The following is a 12,106-nucleotide window of genomic DNA, read 5'->3' as shown; positions in this document are numbered from 1 at the left end:
CCAACCAGTGATCGAATCTACACCCCCTGCTTTAGAAGGCGAAGTCTTAACCACTGGACCTCCAGGGAAGTCCCCAAAGTATTCTTTTTGATGTTATTGTAAATGAATTGTTTTCTTAATTCCATTTTTGAATGTTCAAACCTTATATCTTAAAGTAATTAAGAGAAGGACAAAGATTTGTACAGGCTGTTAGTAGTTTTCATTTCTTTCTGTAGAACCTCCTTAACATCTGGTACCATTTCCTGTCCTTGAGAAGTACTCGAGTATTCTCGTAAGGCAAGACTGCCAGCAAAGTAGCTCAGTTTTTATTCATCTAGGCATGTTTTAATTTCATCTTTATTTTTGAAGGATAGTTTTGCTAGATATAGATATATTCACTGACTTTTTAAAAAAGAATTTTGAATGTCATAGCACTGCCTTTTGGTCTCCACTGTTTCAGATGAGAAGTCAGCTATTAATAACAGTGTTGTTCCAAAATCTCTCCATTAAAGTCCTGCATTGTCTCTGGTCACACTATCCTCCCCAACCGGAACTGCAACTTCAGGCTAGCAGAGCAACTAACTTAACTTAGCAGAGTTGCTGATTACTAATACTGCTACTTTTATAATAGCCTGGTGAAACATGGATTTTCACTTTCTATTCCAAATCAAGTGAGTCCCCTCCAGCAACAAAGCTCTTGCTTTTCATGGCTAGCTTCACCCTGGCAAAATTACCACACTGACTGAACCATCCCAGGAAAGAACGCCACAGATTCCCTCTGTTCTTGTATAGAGCTCTGGCAGCTTTTTGTGAATCAACATTCCTCAATTTGTTGTTTGCATTTAGTCAATTTCCAGAACCCTGAAATGGATGTTTATGAGAATTTGATTGAGCTTTATAGCTGGTTTCTTTTTGTTTGTTTGTTTGTTTGTTGTGGTACGTGGGCCTCTCACTGTCGTGGCCTCTCCCGTTGCGGTGGAGCACAGGCTCCGGACGCACAGGCTGAGTGGCCATGGCTCACGGGCCCAGGTGCTCCACAGCATGTGGGATGTGGGATCTTCCCGGACCGGGGCACGAACCCGTGTACCCTGCATCGGCAGGCGGTTTGTCAACCACTGTGCCACCAGGGAAGCCCTATAGCTATTTTTTGAGAAAAGGATTTGCCAATCTCTTCACTCTACCATAAGCACTGGTTGGGTGACTTGAACTGCTATAATTTTACTCACTTATGAATATATTCATATCCTTAATTTCCCTTGACCATTTTGAATCAATAGGAAAGATTTGTTGGTCAAAATCATTCCTTTGTAATTGTATAAAGGCTTTAAAATTTTGGTAACTCCCTAATAATCCACTTGTCATAAAACACTCACCATACTCAATAGCAAATTGTCTGTTTGATTATCGTTAACACTCTCTAAACTATAAGCTTCATTATGGTAGGGCCTATGTCTCTTTTGTCCACTAGCTATATTCCTAGGACCCAGTACAATCTGATATATTAGGAGGTGCTTAGACTTATGTTTAAATATTTGCTAAGTAAACAAGTAGATTTCCCCAACCCTGTTCCTCATCTCACGTAGGTGAGGCTGTGCTGGGGTAATAGGGAAGAGCCTAGGAAATGTAAAAAGCATTTTAACTAGAATTCTATGGTTAAATAATTAGCCACTGAGGGGTCTTCTTTACTTAGGAAAACAGTGCTTTGCTCTCAAAATGAGTGATCATTTAACTCATTAGAGCTTTATTCTGTGAACCCTCAATGTATCTGAAGGCACTTAGCCTGTCGTTATAATTTTAGGAAGACAGTGCAATAGAATGGAAAAACTAGGACTGGGGATTTTGATTCACCTCTGTCAATAGCTGATTGACAGATACCTGATAACTGATTGAATAACTGATTGAATATCATTCTCTCTGGGCCTCCATTTTCTCATTTAAAAACGGTTTGCAAACATGGCCAAGCAGAAGAATCATCCATCAATGTCGTCCCATTGTTAGAATCCTTGGAGTTGAGGTGTGATCACCTGTATTATTAAAAGCTCCAGTGGTAAGTTTTTTGTAATCAGCTAGACTGGCAAATGGATGGCGTTTGAGACTCGCTGGTCTAGATGATCTCAACGGCCCCTTTCAGTCCTGAACTTACTCGCTTCCATTCATCTCAATAAAAGTGAAACTCTCTTTGGGTTATGCACCCAGGGTCACCCCAAACCTCTGTGTGGGAGGGGAAGTCTTTGAAGATGCAGTTTATTTAGGACAAAGAAAAGACAGCTTCTGGCTTGTTTCTGTGTAGACACACAAAACGTGGGTGCATGTGAAATGGGAATTGGGGAAAGGAAACTTACACCTCTTTTGGCTAACTGACAATTGATATAGGAGAACTTCTAATTATCTAATAAATGAGGCTGGCAGCGTATTTTGATCACTTTATTCTTTTTGAACCTGCAAGTGAGCATCTGCTACTGTCTCTTTCATTTCCCAACTTTTAGAAAAGCAGCCCTTCCCAGCATGAGCTTATTTCAAAATAAACTGAATAAGGCTTTGCATGTAAAGAGGGTGTGTTGGGTACCATGAACAGGACTCTTCTTAACCAATTCCACAGTCTATTTTCCTGGGAACAGAATAAAATAAACTTTGAGGAAAGTGTGGCAGATAGCTGCCTAGACCATGTAAATGTTCCTGCTTAAACATAGGCATTTGATTCCTTTTTGTCTGTGAGAAATAAAGACCCATCTAGGTCCCTAAGAGGGAAACTGAAATCAATGTGAGGATCTGAAGATGTTGGTGCTCTCTGTGTTGCTAGAAGAGTGCTTCCTCTAGATGCCAAAACCTGATATTTGCTGAATTAGGCTTTCATTGGAGAAGCCTAAGTGCATGGTAGAACAGCTGCCCCCAAAGCACCAGAGATGTGCTCTGTTCTGTAAGAGAACCACAGGCTATGTTTCCCTCTTCGTGGATCCTAGTGAACTTAGTGCTTTTTCTGATAGGTAGCAATTCTATTTAGAAAGCTGAAAATAATAAACAATTTTCATATACAACTTACTAACCCAGTGATTCTCAGTCTTCTTGGAATTATGAGCCACTTTGACAGAAATATCTGATAGTAGTAGACATTTTAATTAAATCAAAATACGTTCCCCAGCAGAAATGTAATGTATCCACTAAAAATAACATATACAAAGAGCAGAACAACACACACAAAAAATGTTTATAACTTTAAGTAACAAAAATAAGATTCCAGATTGCATGGCAAATATTACTAATAAGTAAAATAGACACAGGAAAATTATTTAAAGGGAACATATAGAATAATAATCATTGCATTAGAATGGTGTGATTAATAGCTGATTTTTTTTATTTTTCATACTTTCTGTAAGAAGGTTTAAAAAATTAAAATCTCACTATGGCTAATTAAGAATAAACAGTATTGAATGAAGATCATCTAATGATCTGAGCAGCCACCTATACCTCCCTGTCTTCCCCTTCCCCACACATTCCTTCAGTCAGAGTAACAAAGGAAGAGGCAAGAGTTCATTTATGGGAAAAAAAAAAGTTGGAGGTTTGAGTTGATTGCAGGCTTAATATGAGTCTAGCTATCCCAAGCTTAGGTGGTTTAGGGATGATGGACCACTGAGCACACCTAGACTATTATATTGTGTATGAGATCATCTATGTTAAAAAGGATATTGACAAATTGTATTGACAAGGGGGAATTCTGAAAAACGAGTGCTGAAAATGTTCCCCCTGCTCTCGCAGTCTTGCACTTAAGTGGTCATCTATACCTATTCTATTTGAATCCAAACATGACTCTTCAGTCTGATCCCAGCTCCACTGCCACTACCGTGAATACCCCACTACCACTACCTATTGTGATTTAAAACCTATAAGTTACTCCCTATATTCTACAGCCGCCACCTTCTAACACTGTGTTTCAGCTATACCTAGCACAATAATTTTTGGCATATGCTAAATAACAATAAATATTTGTTGAATGAAAAAGCACTCCTTTATCAGTTACTGTGTGAATGAGAGAATGAATCAAAGAACTGTCAACAATCATTTTCCAGAATAGTAGAATAAGGACCTCTGAAAATCTGCTCCTCCATGAAAGCAGTGAGAATATTAGAAAAAACTCTCAACTGTCAAAATGAACTTTATCAGAGCTCTGTAAATTAACTAAAGCCTTGCAACGATCTGAGGAGTGTTTATTTAAGAAATATGGCTGGACCTTTGTAAGAACAGCAAGCTTTGTGGGGTATTAATTTGCCAATCTTATCCACCTCTCCCTAGCTCTGCAATAGTCTTGAAAACAACTATGGCAGCTGTGGAAACCAGCAGCCCAGAAACCCACGATGAGTTGGGAACTCCCCAAATACCCCATAACCAGAGAGCTGTCACTATTTGACCTGCCTGGCAACTTGCTGATGGGCTCCATTCTCAGGGCTTGCCTTTACTGCAGCTGACATGGATCTCACTCTGTGAAAACAGCCCTACCCATACAGCATTTGTCAAATACAATCAGTGGCAATTGTTTAACATCATAGCTGCCTGAGACAGTGTTACCAGTAGGACTAACAAGAGGCTGACCAAGTTCTTCAAAGAAATCCTGGAGAATGAGATGTCCATAGGGGGCTTTGAAAAGTAGTTCTGGCATATTCCTGGGTGTCAAAAAGGCCACGCATATGTACCAGGCTATGTATGTGCCCAGGAAAGACTTAAGAAGGCCTGATGGCCATAACTCTAGCTAACTCAGAATCTCTGTGCAAGCAGAAAGTGAAAGCAAAGGTAGAGTTGTAAACAGCTTTCCAGAGCACTGAAAGCATGGTCAAGCATGCACACATACAGTCCCTTTGCAAAGGCTGGAAAACATGGTTCAAGGCATTTAAAGAAACCTCTATCCAAAAAAAAAAAAAAAAAAAAAACCCAAAAAAATGAACCCCAAGAATTTCAAAAGAAAGAAGTCTCTATCTAATCACTAGTTGGCCACTAACCTTACTGATTAGAGACTTCAGTGGCCAATACAACAAAGAATGTAGACTTTACAAAGTTAGTCCAGGAAGATCACTAAACAAAGGAATAGTTAATAACTACCACAACAAACAGCAATAATAACAAACCCTGAGGAATGGGGGAGAAATCTAATTTCCAGAACTGGCACATTGTATTATTTAAAATGTCCAGTTTTCAACAAAAAATTATGAGACATACAAAGAAACAGGAAAGTACTACCCATCTGGAGGAACAAAACACTCAATAGAAATTGTCCCCAAGGAAGTCCAAATGATGAATACTAGACAAAGACTTTAAATCAGCTATAATAAATAAGTTTAAAGAATTAAAGAAAGCTATGTCTAAAGAAGTAAACTATGAGAACAATGGTTTAATAAATAGAGAATATCAATAAAGAGAGAATAAAATTATAAATAACAGCCAAATATAAATTATTTTCAAGTGCATATGAAAATCTTCCAGGATAGACTATATATGCAGCTACAAAACAGTAAATCACAATAGATTTAAAATAAATGAAATCATTCAAAGTATGTTTGCCAGCCATGATGAAACTTAACTGGAGATCAACAATAGAAAGACATTAGAAAATCTTTAAATATTTCAAAATTTAAAAATACACTTCTAAATAATATATGAGTCAAAAAAATCACAAGAGATGTTAGAAAATATTTTGAACTGAATGAAAACAAAAACAAAACATATCAGAATTTATAGGATGCAGCTAATGCAGTGGCCTAGGGGAAATACATAACCCAAAGAAGCCTATATCAGAAAAGAAGGTAGGTCTAACATAAATAATCTAAACGTCTCCAAAAGAAACTTAAAAGCAAAAAAGACAAAATGATGCAAAAAACAAACAAAAAAGTTAAACCAAAAGTAAGCAGCAGGCTAGAAATAATACAGACTAGGGTGGAAATCAATAAAATAGGAAAATAAAAGCAATAGAGAAAAATAAATGAACCCCAAACTTGGTTCTTTGAAAGATCAACAAAATTTGGGAGAAGATAAATAATGTCTGCAAAGTCTAAGGCTGGAAATCATTGTTTGATCCATTCTAAAGGAGCTCATCAGCTCTTTCAACACAAAGGGCAGTGATCCAGGGAATCCTCCCCTTACCCCAGTGGGTTGATACTAGAGGGTATTTGTGACTTTAGCATTATATTGGGTGAACTTCATATTTAGGGAGATTACACGGCAGCATCAAATGCACTTCTGAAGGATTTTTATTTTGAGTAGTCCCTCAACTCTCATAATATATGATTGCCCACACCTGCACCATTCTTTGAATTATGGAAAGGCAATCAAGAACATCAATGAGCAATATTTGACCTGAGTCTTGAAGTTTGGGTAAAATAGTGGTGTGCATTGGGGAGATCATCCCAGACCATGGAGTGGCTACCTCGCTGTAGGAGAGACTTTAAACAAACACTTACTTTGTATGTAGGTGGAGATCAGTCAAGCTGAGAGGTGCCTCAGCCCTGGTGGGGCAACTGCTGAACGGTCTGGAGATTTCAAACCATGTCCAGTTGCACATAGATAGCTGTGAAAACACATTGGGCATGGCTGTTGACTCAGGACAGGGGGCTGGGACAGGTCTGCTTCCTCAAAGCTTTTCAGCAAATTCTATTACCCATTGTGCGATCTGCTTCTCTTAATTTCACAGAAGTACGTTTTCATCTTCAATTATTAAACCTGTTTAAAGTCCTGGTAATCTTCCATTTGTTTGAAATGGAAGCACATAATGTAAATTAAACCTACTGTTTCCTGTTTGGGGCTGGGGCTCGAAGACAATATATGTTGCTATGAGAATGGATTTAGCATTTGAGAGACAAACATGTAGGACTACATATGCATTGCTATATTTCTTTTCTGGTTGACAGACACTAACCTTTATTCTAATGCATTAGGTTTATTCATAATGCTGATTTCATAAACCAAGCTATAGACAATTCTGCCTTGATGATCATGGGATCACAAGTCCTTTTACACTGGAGAATCTCCTACTAAGGCAACCAGGGATTTGGAATTCTAAGCATATTCTGATTCTGGGTAACAAAGAAGCTTTAGCTTTGAAAGAATATTGGAAAATCCGCTCCTAAAATGTATAACACTTTGTGCTAACAGTGCATCTGGTTCCTAGTCAGCCTCCAAGGAATAAACATTGAGTGAATGGTTGAATCAATGAATATGCCTTCATGGACTTCCATCAACATTCTGCCTCTCCCCAAGGGTAAGGAAGCAAAATGACAGCTTTCTCAACTAAAATTGGTTTTATAGTTTATCAGAAACTTAATGTGAATCTCTTTACATTGACTTTAAACCTAGGTTGCTCTAGGTTATACCTGCTTTCTAGTGTGGAGAAAAAAAAAATCTAACCATCTCTTTCTCTACTTAAAATGTTGGGTATTTCACTTAATACTTAATCCAGGCCCATGGAAATCCAAGCAGGTCTAATTTCTGTGATCCAGTCCATAGCAAGTCTACAAAATTTAATGCAAGAGAATGTAGCATTTCTGGTATGGGCATCAGAACTGAGAATAATTTTAAAGCGAAAGTAAGCAAAGCAAAACAAACAAACGAGCAAAAAAATCAAGCTGGTACACAAGAGAATGTGAACTGACACAAACACATTACCTTAGAAAAAAGCACAATTGAAAACTGCCTCTGGGGAGTCTCCCTGCTCCCCTCCTTTTTCTTTACTTCTCTAGCTGCAAGAGAATTTGCAGGAAAATGGATTGAAATCTATGACACTTAGATACTTTTCACAAAAGCAAAAGCAAAAGCAAAAAAGAAGCATTGGTCAACGTAAAATGAAAACAGGTGTGACCCTTCCCCGACCTTCCCCCTCACCTGAGTTAACTGCTTTCTCTTCTCTTCCCTTTCTTCCTGCTCTTTGCTCCTGGTCTCCTTTCAAAGTCCTCATTGTCTCTGTTGCTGACTTCTCCTTTGTCGCTTTAGAGTCATTTTCTCCTCCCTCCGTTTGACTGGGAAATAAAAAAGCACATGCAAAGCCTTTGCAAAGTGTGCTTGGTGTTCTTGTTGGAAAACATTTATGTGATTTGTGGCTGCACCTGATCTAGGTCGCCTCCAGATTCAAAGCAGAGTTATAGCCCTCCCTCTGAGAAACCTGTAGCCAACCCAGGACATGGCAGTTAAAAGTATTCCTGGATGAGAGTTTCTGCCTGAAAAATCTGCTTCTCTGTTTTTTGCCACTTAATATTAAGTAATTCTGATGGATGTTCTGAACCTATTTCTCTGACTCTTGCCTGGATTCTGAGGCTATTGTCTCAGCTATCTGCATACTCCTTGGGCTGCATATCTGGACTCTGGGTCTTTTTGGTATACTGACTTTCAAGCACTTCAAGCACTGACTGCCCTTTTGGTCTTGGATAAAATGCTACGTCTAACCTTTAAAACCAGGGTTTCCCCCTCCTTTGTTTCCAAAATTGCAAATGGAATAGAGAAGAGTATGATATAATGGGAAAAAGCATTTGGACTCCAGTCAAAAGACCTAGAGTTTGAATACTATCTTTCTGGTTACCAATTTTGGACCCAGGAGAAGTCTCTTACTTTGACTCCTGGATTCCTCATCTCCAAAGTGGTACCAATAATAAATGCTGGATTCCTTACTTAGGAGGGACCACCTAGTTTCTGATTCCATGCCAGAAAAACTTCCTTCCTCTCACCCTAAACATTGCTCCTCTGAATGGCCATATTCCAAGATGATGGTTAGGCCACATTTATGCCTGTTTGGGGGTCACTGTTCGTTGGCAGAAGCATACGTGTGTGTTTCTCTCTCTGCTGCTTTTCTTCTGTTCCGGTTGTCTCTATGCTCCAGTACCAGGAGCCCTGTAGCCTGGCCGTACGTGCTTTCCTCTTTCTCCTCTACCTGTGGTATCGTATTCTCCTTAGGCTTGGTAAGCATTTGGTGGTTGGTGAGCAGATGAAGCCATCTTTGATCTGGACCTAAGTTATGAGTTGCAACTTGGTTTTAAGATAGAATCTTGTATTGGGCTACTGGACACTGTACCAGCGAAATAATAGTGTGGTATTTTGCTTCCCATTGTTTTTGTTTCTTGGGTGTATTGCTTCCTCTAGGACCTCAACCTTCTCCCATAAGGACTTAGAGAAAAACTATATACAAGAAGTAAAAAGAATGAGCTTCTAACCTAAGACTATGCCAGAGAGTCAAACCTCACTCAATCTTTAACACCTCCCAACAAGTTTTTGTTTTTGTGAAGATTTAAAGAGGCAATATACACAAAAGCCCCTAGTGCAATCCATAACAGAGGCTTATTTTTTAAAAAATAAATTTATTTACTTATTATTTTTTTAAATTTTTGGCTGCGTTGGGTCTTCGTTGCTGCACATGGGTTTTCTCTAGTTGCATCTAGTGAGGGCTACTCTTGGTTGCGGTGCATAGGTTTCTCATTGCGGTGGCTTCTCTTGTTGCTGAGCATGGGCTCTAGAGCACAGGCTCAGTAGTTGTGGCACATGGGTTTAGTTGCTCCATGGCATGTCGTATCTTCCTGGACCAGGGCTCGAACCCATGTCCCCTGGATTGGCAGGCAGATTCTTAACCACTGCGCCACCAGGGAAGCCCCACAAATGCTTATTGACTGCTGGTATCTCTGTCTAAGATCTAACCTTGAATCCTAGAGTCTTGCTACTAAGGGCAGTCTATGTACGAGCAGCATCAGCATTGTCTGAGAGCTCATAAGAAAATAAGAACCTTGGGTTATACCCCAAACTATTAATCTGCATTTTAGCAAGATTCCCAGGTAATCACTAGGCACGTTACCATCTGAGAAGCATTGCTGTAGAGCATACATGTCCTTCATGCTGGCCTGCATGCTCCAGCCTCCTGTTTTTCTCCCACAGCCATGCTGCCTGTATCTTGGATGGCCTCCCAGATGGAGGGGCACATTGTTACCAATGGCGTGCTTTCCAGTTAACTCAGAAACTTCTGCCGAGAAAGTCTCAAGAGAAGCTTGTAGTGGTGAAGTTACCTTTTCCTAAAGGAAATGTGAACTAGCATATGTTGAAGAAGCCCGCAGAAAGGAAGCACAGGCAGGTACAGAAGCAGAGCTCGTCTGAGTGTGGTTTGAGACAAATCCCCGAGTGCAGAGAGCGCTTGCCTTCTTAATGAGCTCGCAAGTGATGGATGCCTCTCCAGAGGATCCTTTGCTTCCAAGAAGGGAAAAAGTATGATTGAGCTTATAGATCGTTCTTTCTACTCCACAGAAATGTGTGTGTGAGCTCTGAAGGATAGAAGCTCTATTAAAGCTCCCGGTGAGTTAGGTTAGATCAGAGTGAGTGGGGTTATAGATTTTTGACTTGCACCTTCTTATTAATATTCATTAGATTTGGATATTATCAAATCAATGGTGGTTTATTTTAAAATTCCTGAATCTTTTACCTGTACTTTCATGTTGTTTAACTATTATCTTAAGATTTGTTGTCTTTTTCTATTGTCTTCCTTTTCAGATTTTTCCTTTTCTTTGTACCAAGTTGTCATAATGGGTTATCCGAAGAAACTTTTTCTAAACAAACCTTTTTTTAAAGCAAAAGTAAGCAAAGTAAAACAAGCAAAAAAATTAAGTTGATACACAAGAGAATGTGAACTGACAAACACATTACCTTAGGAAAAAGCACGACTGACAACAAACATTAAACATATATATGATGGCTACTGAATAAAATGCAAATCTCATGTAAAATAGAAGTTTGGAAACAGATCAGTGATAGCCAGAGGGTAGAGAAGGGAGCTGATTATGAAGAGGTGTGAGAGAATTTGCAGGGGAGGTGATGGAACTGTTCTATATGTTGACTATGATGGTGGTTACTGGAACATATGCATTTGTCAAAACTAACTGTACACTTCAAAAGGGTAAATTTTAAAGTACGTAAATCATAACAAAATAAGAAAGGGGGGGAAGTTCCAGTCTGAAAACAAATTTTAAAAATTACACTGCGTTGCATAGGACGTGGGTGTGTGTGTGTGTATATGTTCTTACCTTTAAGATGCAGCTGTATTGGTTAAGAATATGGCTCTTAGAGCCAGAGGACCTGAGTTCACCCTGGAAGTTATAAAATTCTTTGTTGCCTCAGTTTCCTAATCTGTCAGTTGAGGTAACAGCAGCATCTACCTCATGGGGGCTATTGTTAGGAATAAACAACAAAGACAATGACAAAACAGAGTAATGGGCACTGAAAATTTAAGGTTTTGCAATGGGAGAAAGTCTCTGATGTTCTCTTTTTCCTCACCTCATGCGTGGTGAGGTCACCTTTGTCTCTGCTGAAAAATAATCTTCATCACACAACGCCCACACGTTAAGTCTTCCCAGCCTGCCGTATCAGGCAGCCACTGCTGAGGAAGTGCTCTGGAATAAACCTCAGAGAGAGAATAAATCACCTCTCATGCCATGCTCCCTCCAGGTGAGGACTGAGGTCATTGCAAGAGGCATAACAAATAGTTGACATAATGTACCAAACTAATAGATTCTATAAGGAAAACTAAATGGAAAATTCTTCTTGAGTGCTAGGCACCTCTGGCTGAAGAGACAGTGGAGCCTGTGTTATTATAGATGTAGTTGAATCAGTAACACTAGTTCATTCATTTCTTTTTCATTTCACAAAAATGCCTCTTTTAACCAAAGAGGTAAGGAAATATTATCGAGGGAAATTTTTCATGCTCACATGGATTATATTCTGGGACACCTTGCTTTTCTAAACAGCCCCATTTCTGGTTTTTTTTCCTCTCAGAAATGTATTCAATTCTCTTCCAGCAGCATGAATTCATCTGGAAAGCTATAACAATCAATTAAGTAAATGAGAAAATAGAATGCTTGTAATTATGATAATCGAGCTTATGAAACCCACCCTCTTAGGTCTACTACCCACATATCTTTAAGCAATATATTAATTAAGCTTTGGGTAATTGTTACAATTAGAATCAAGCTTTTATCATTTTAAAAAATCACTATGAGACAAACGAAATATTTTAAAAATATACACAGCTGTCGGTTTTTAATGCAATTCATTATCACAACTCTATTGTCATCTCCCTGGTTGTATGGAGACAATTCCAGGATGCTTTATTGATGTGACTTTTCAT

General features: G+C 39.0%; 1 long non-coding RNA gene across 1 annotated transcript; it reads right to left on the bottom strand.

The window, feature by feature from the left end:
* Positions 1 to 7,623: 7,623 nt before the first annotated feature.
* LOC136793598 (uncharacterized) lies at positions 7,624 to 11,383 on the bottom strand. Its single transcript, XR_010839127.1, has 3 exons — positions 11,257 to 11,383; positions 7,840 to 7,973; positions 7,624 to 7,697 (listed from the first exon to the last, which is right to left on the bottom strand). It is a non-coding gene; the product is annotated as an uncharacterized lncRNA (long non-coding RNA).
* Between the last annotated feature and the right edge of the window lie 723 nt (positions 11,384 to 12,106).

Source organism: Kogia breviceps, chromosome 2, assembly GCF_026419965.1.
Source record: "Kogia breviceps isolate mKogBre1 chromosome 2, mKogBre1 haplotype 1, whole genome shotgun sequence".
NCBI classification, from domain to species: Eukaryota; Metazoa; Chordata; class Mammalia; order Artiodactyla; family Physeteridae; genus Kogia; species Kogia breviceps.
This window is presented reverse-complemented; position numbering and strand designations above follow the sequence as displayed.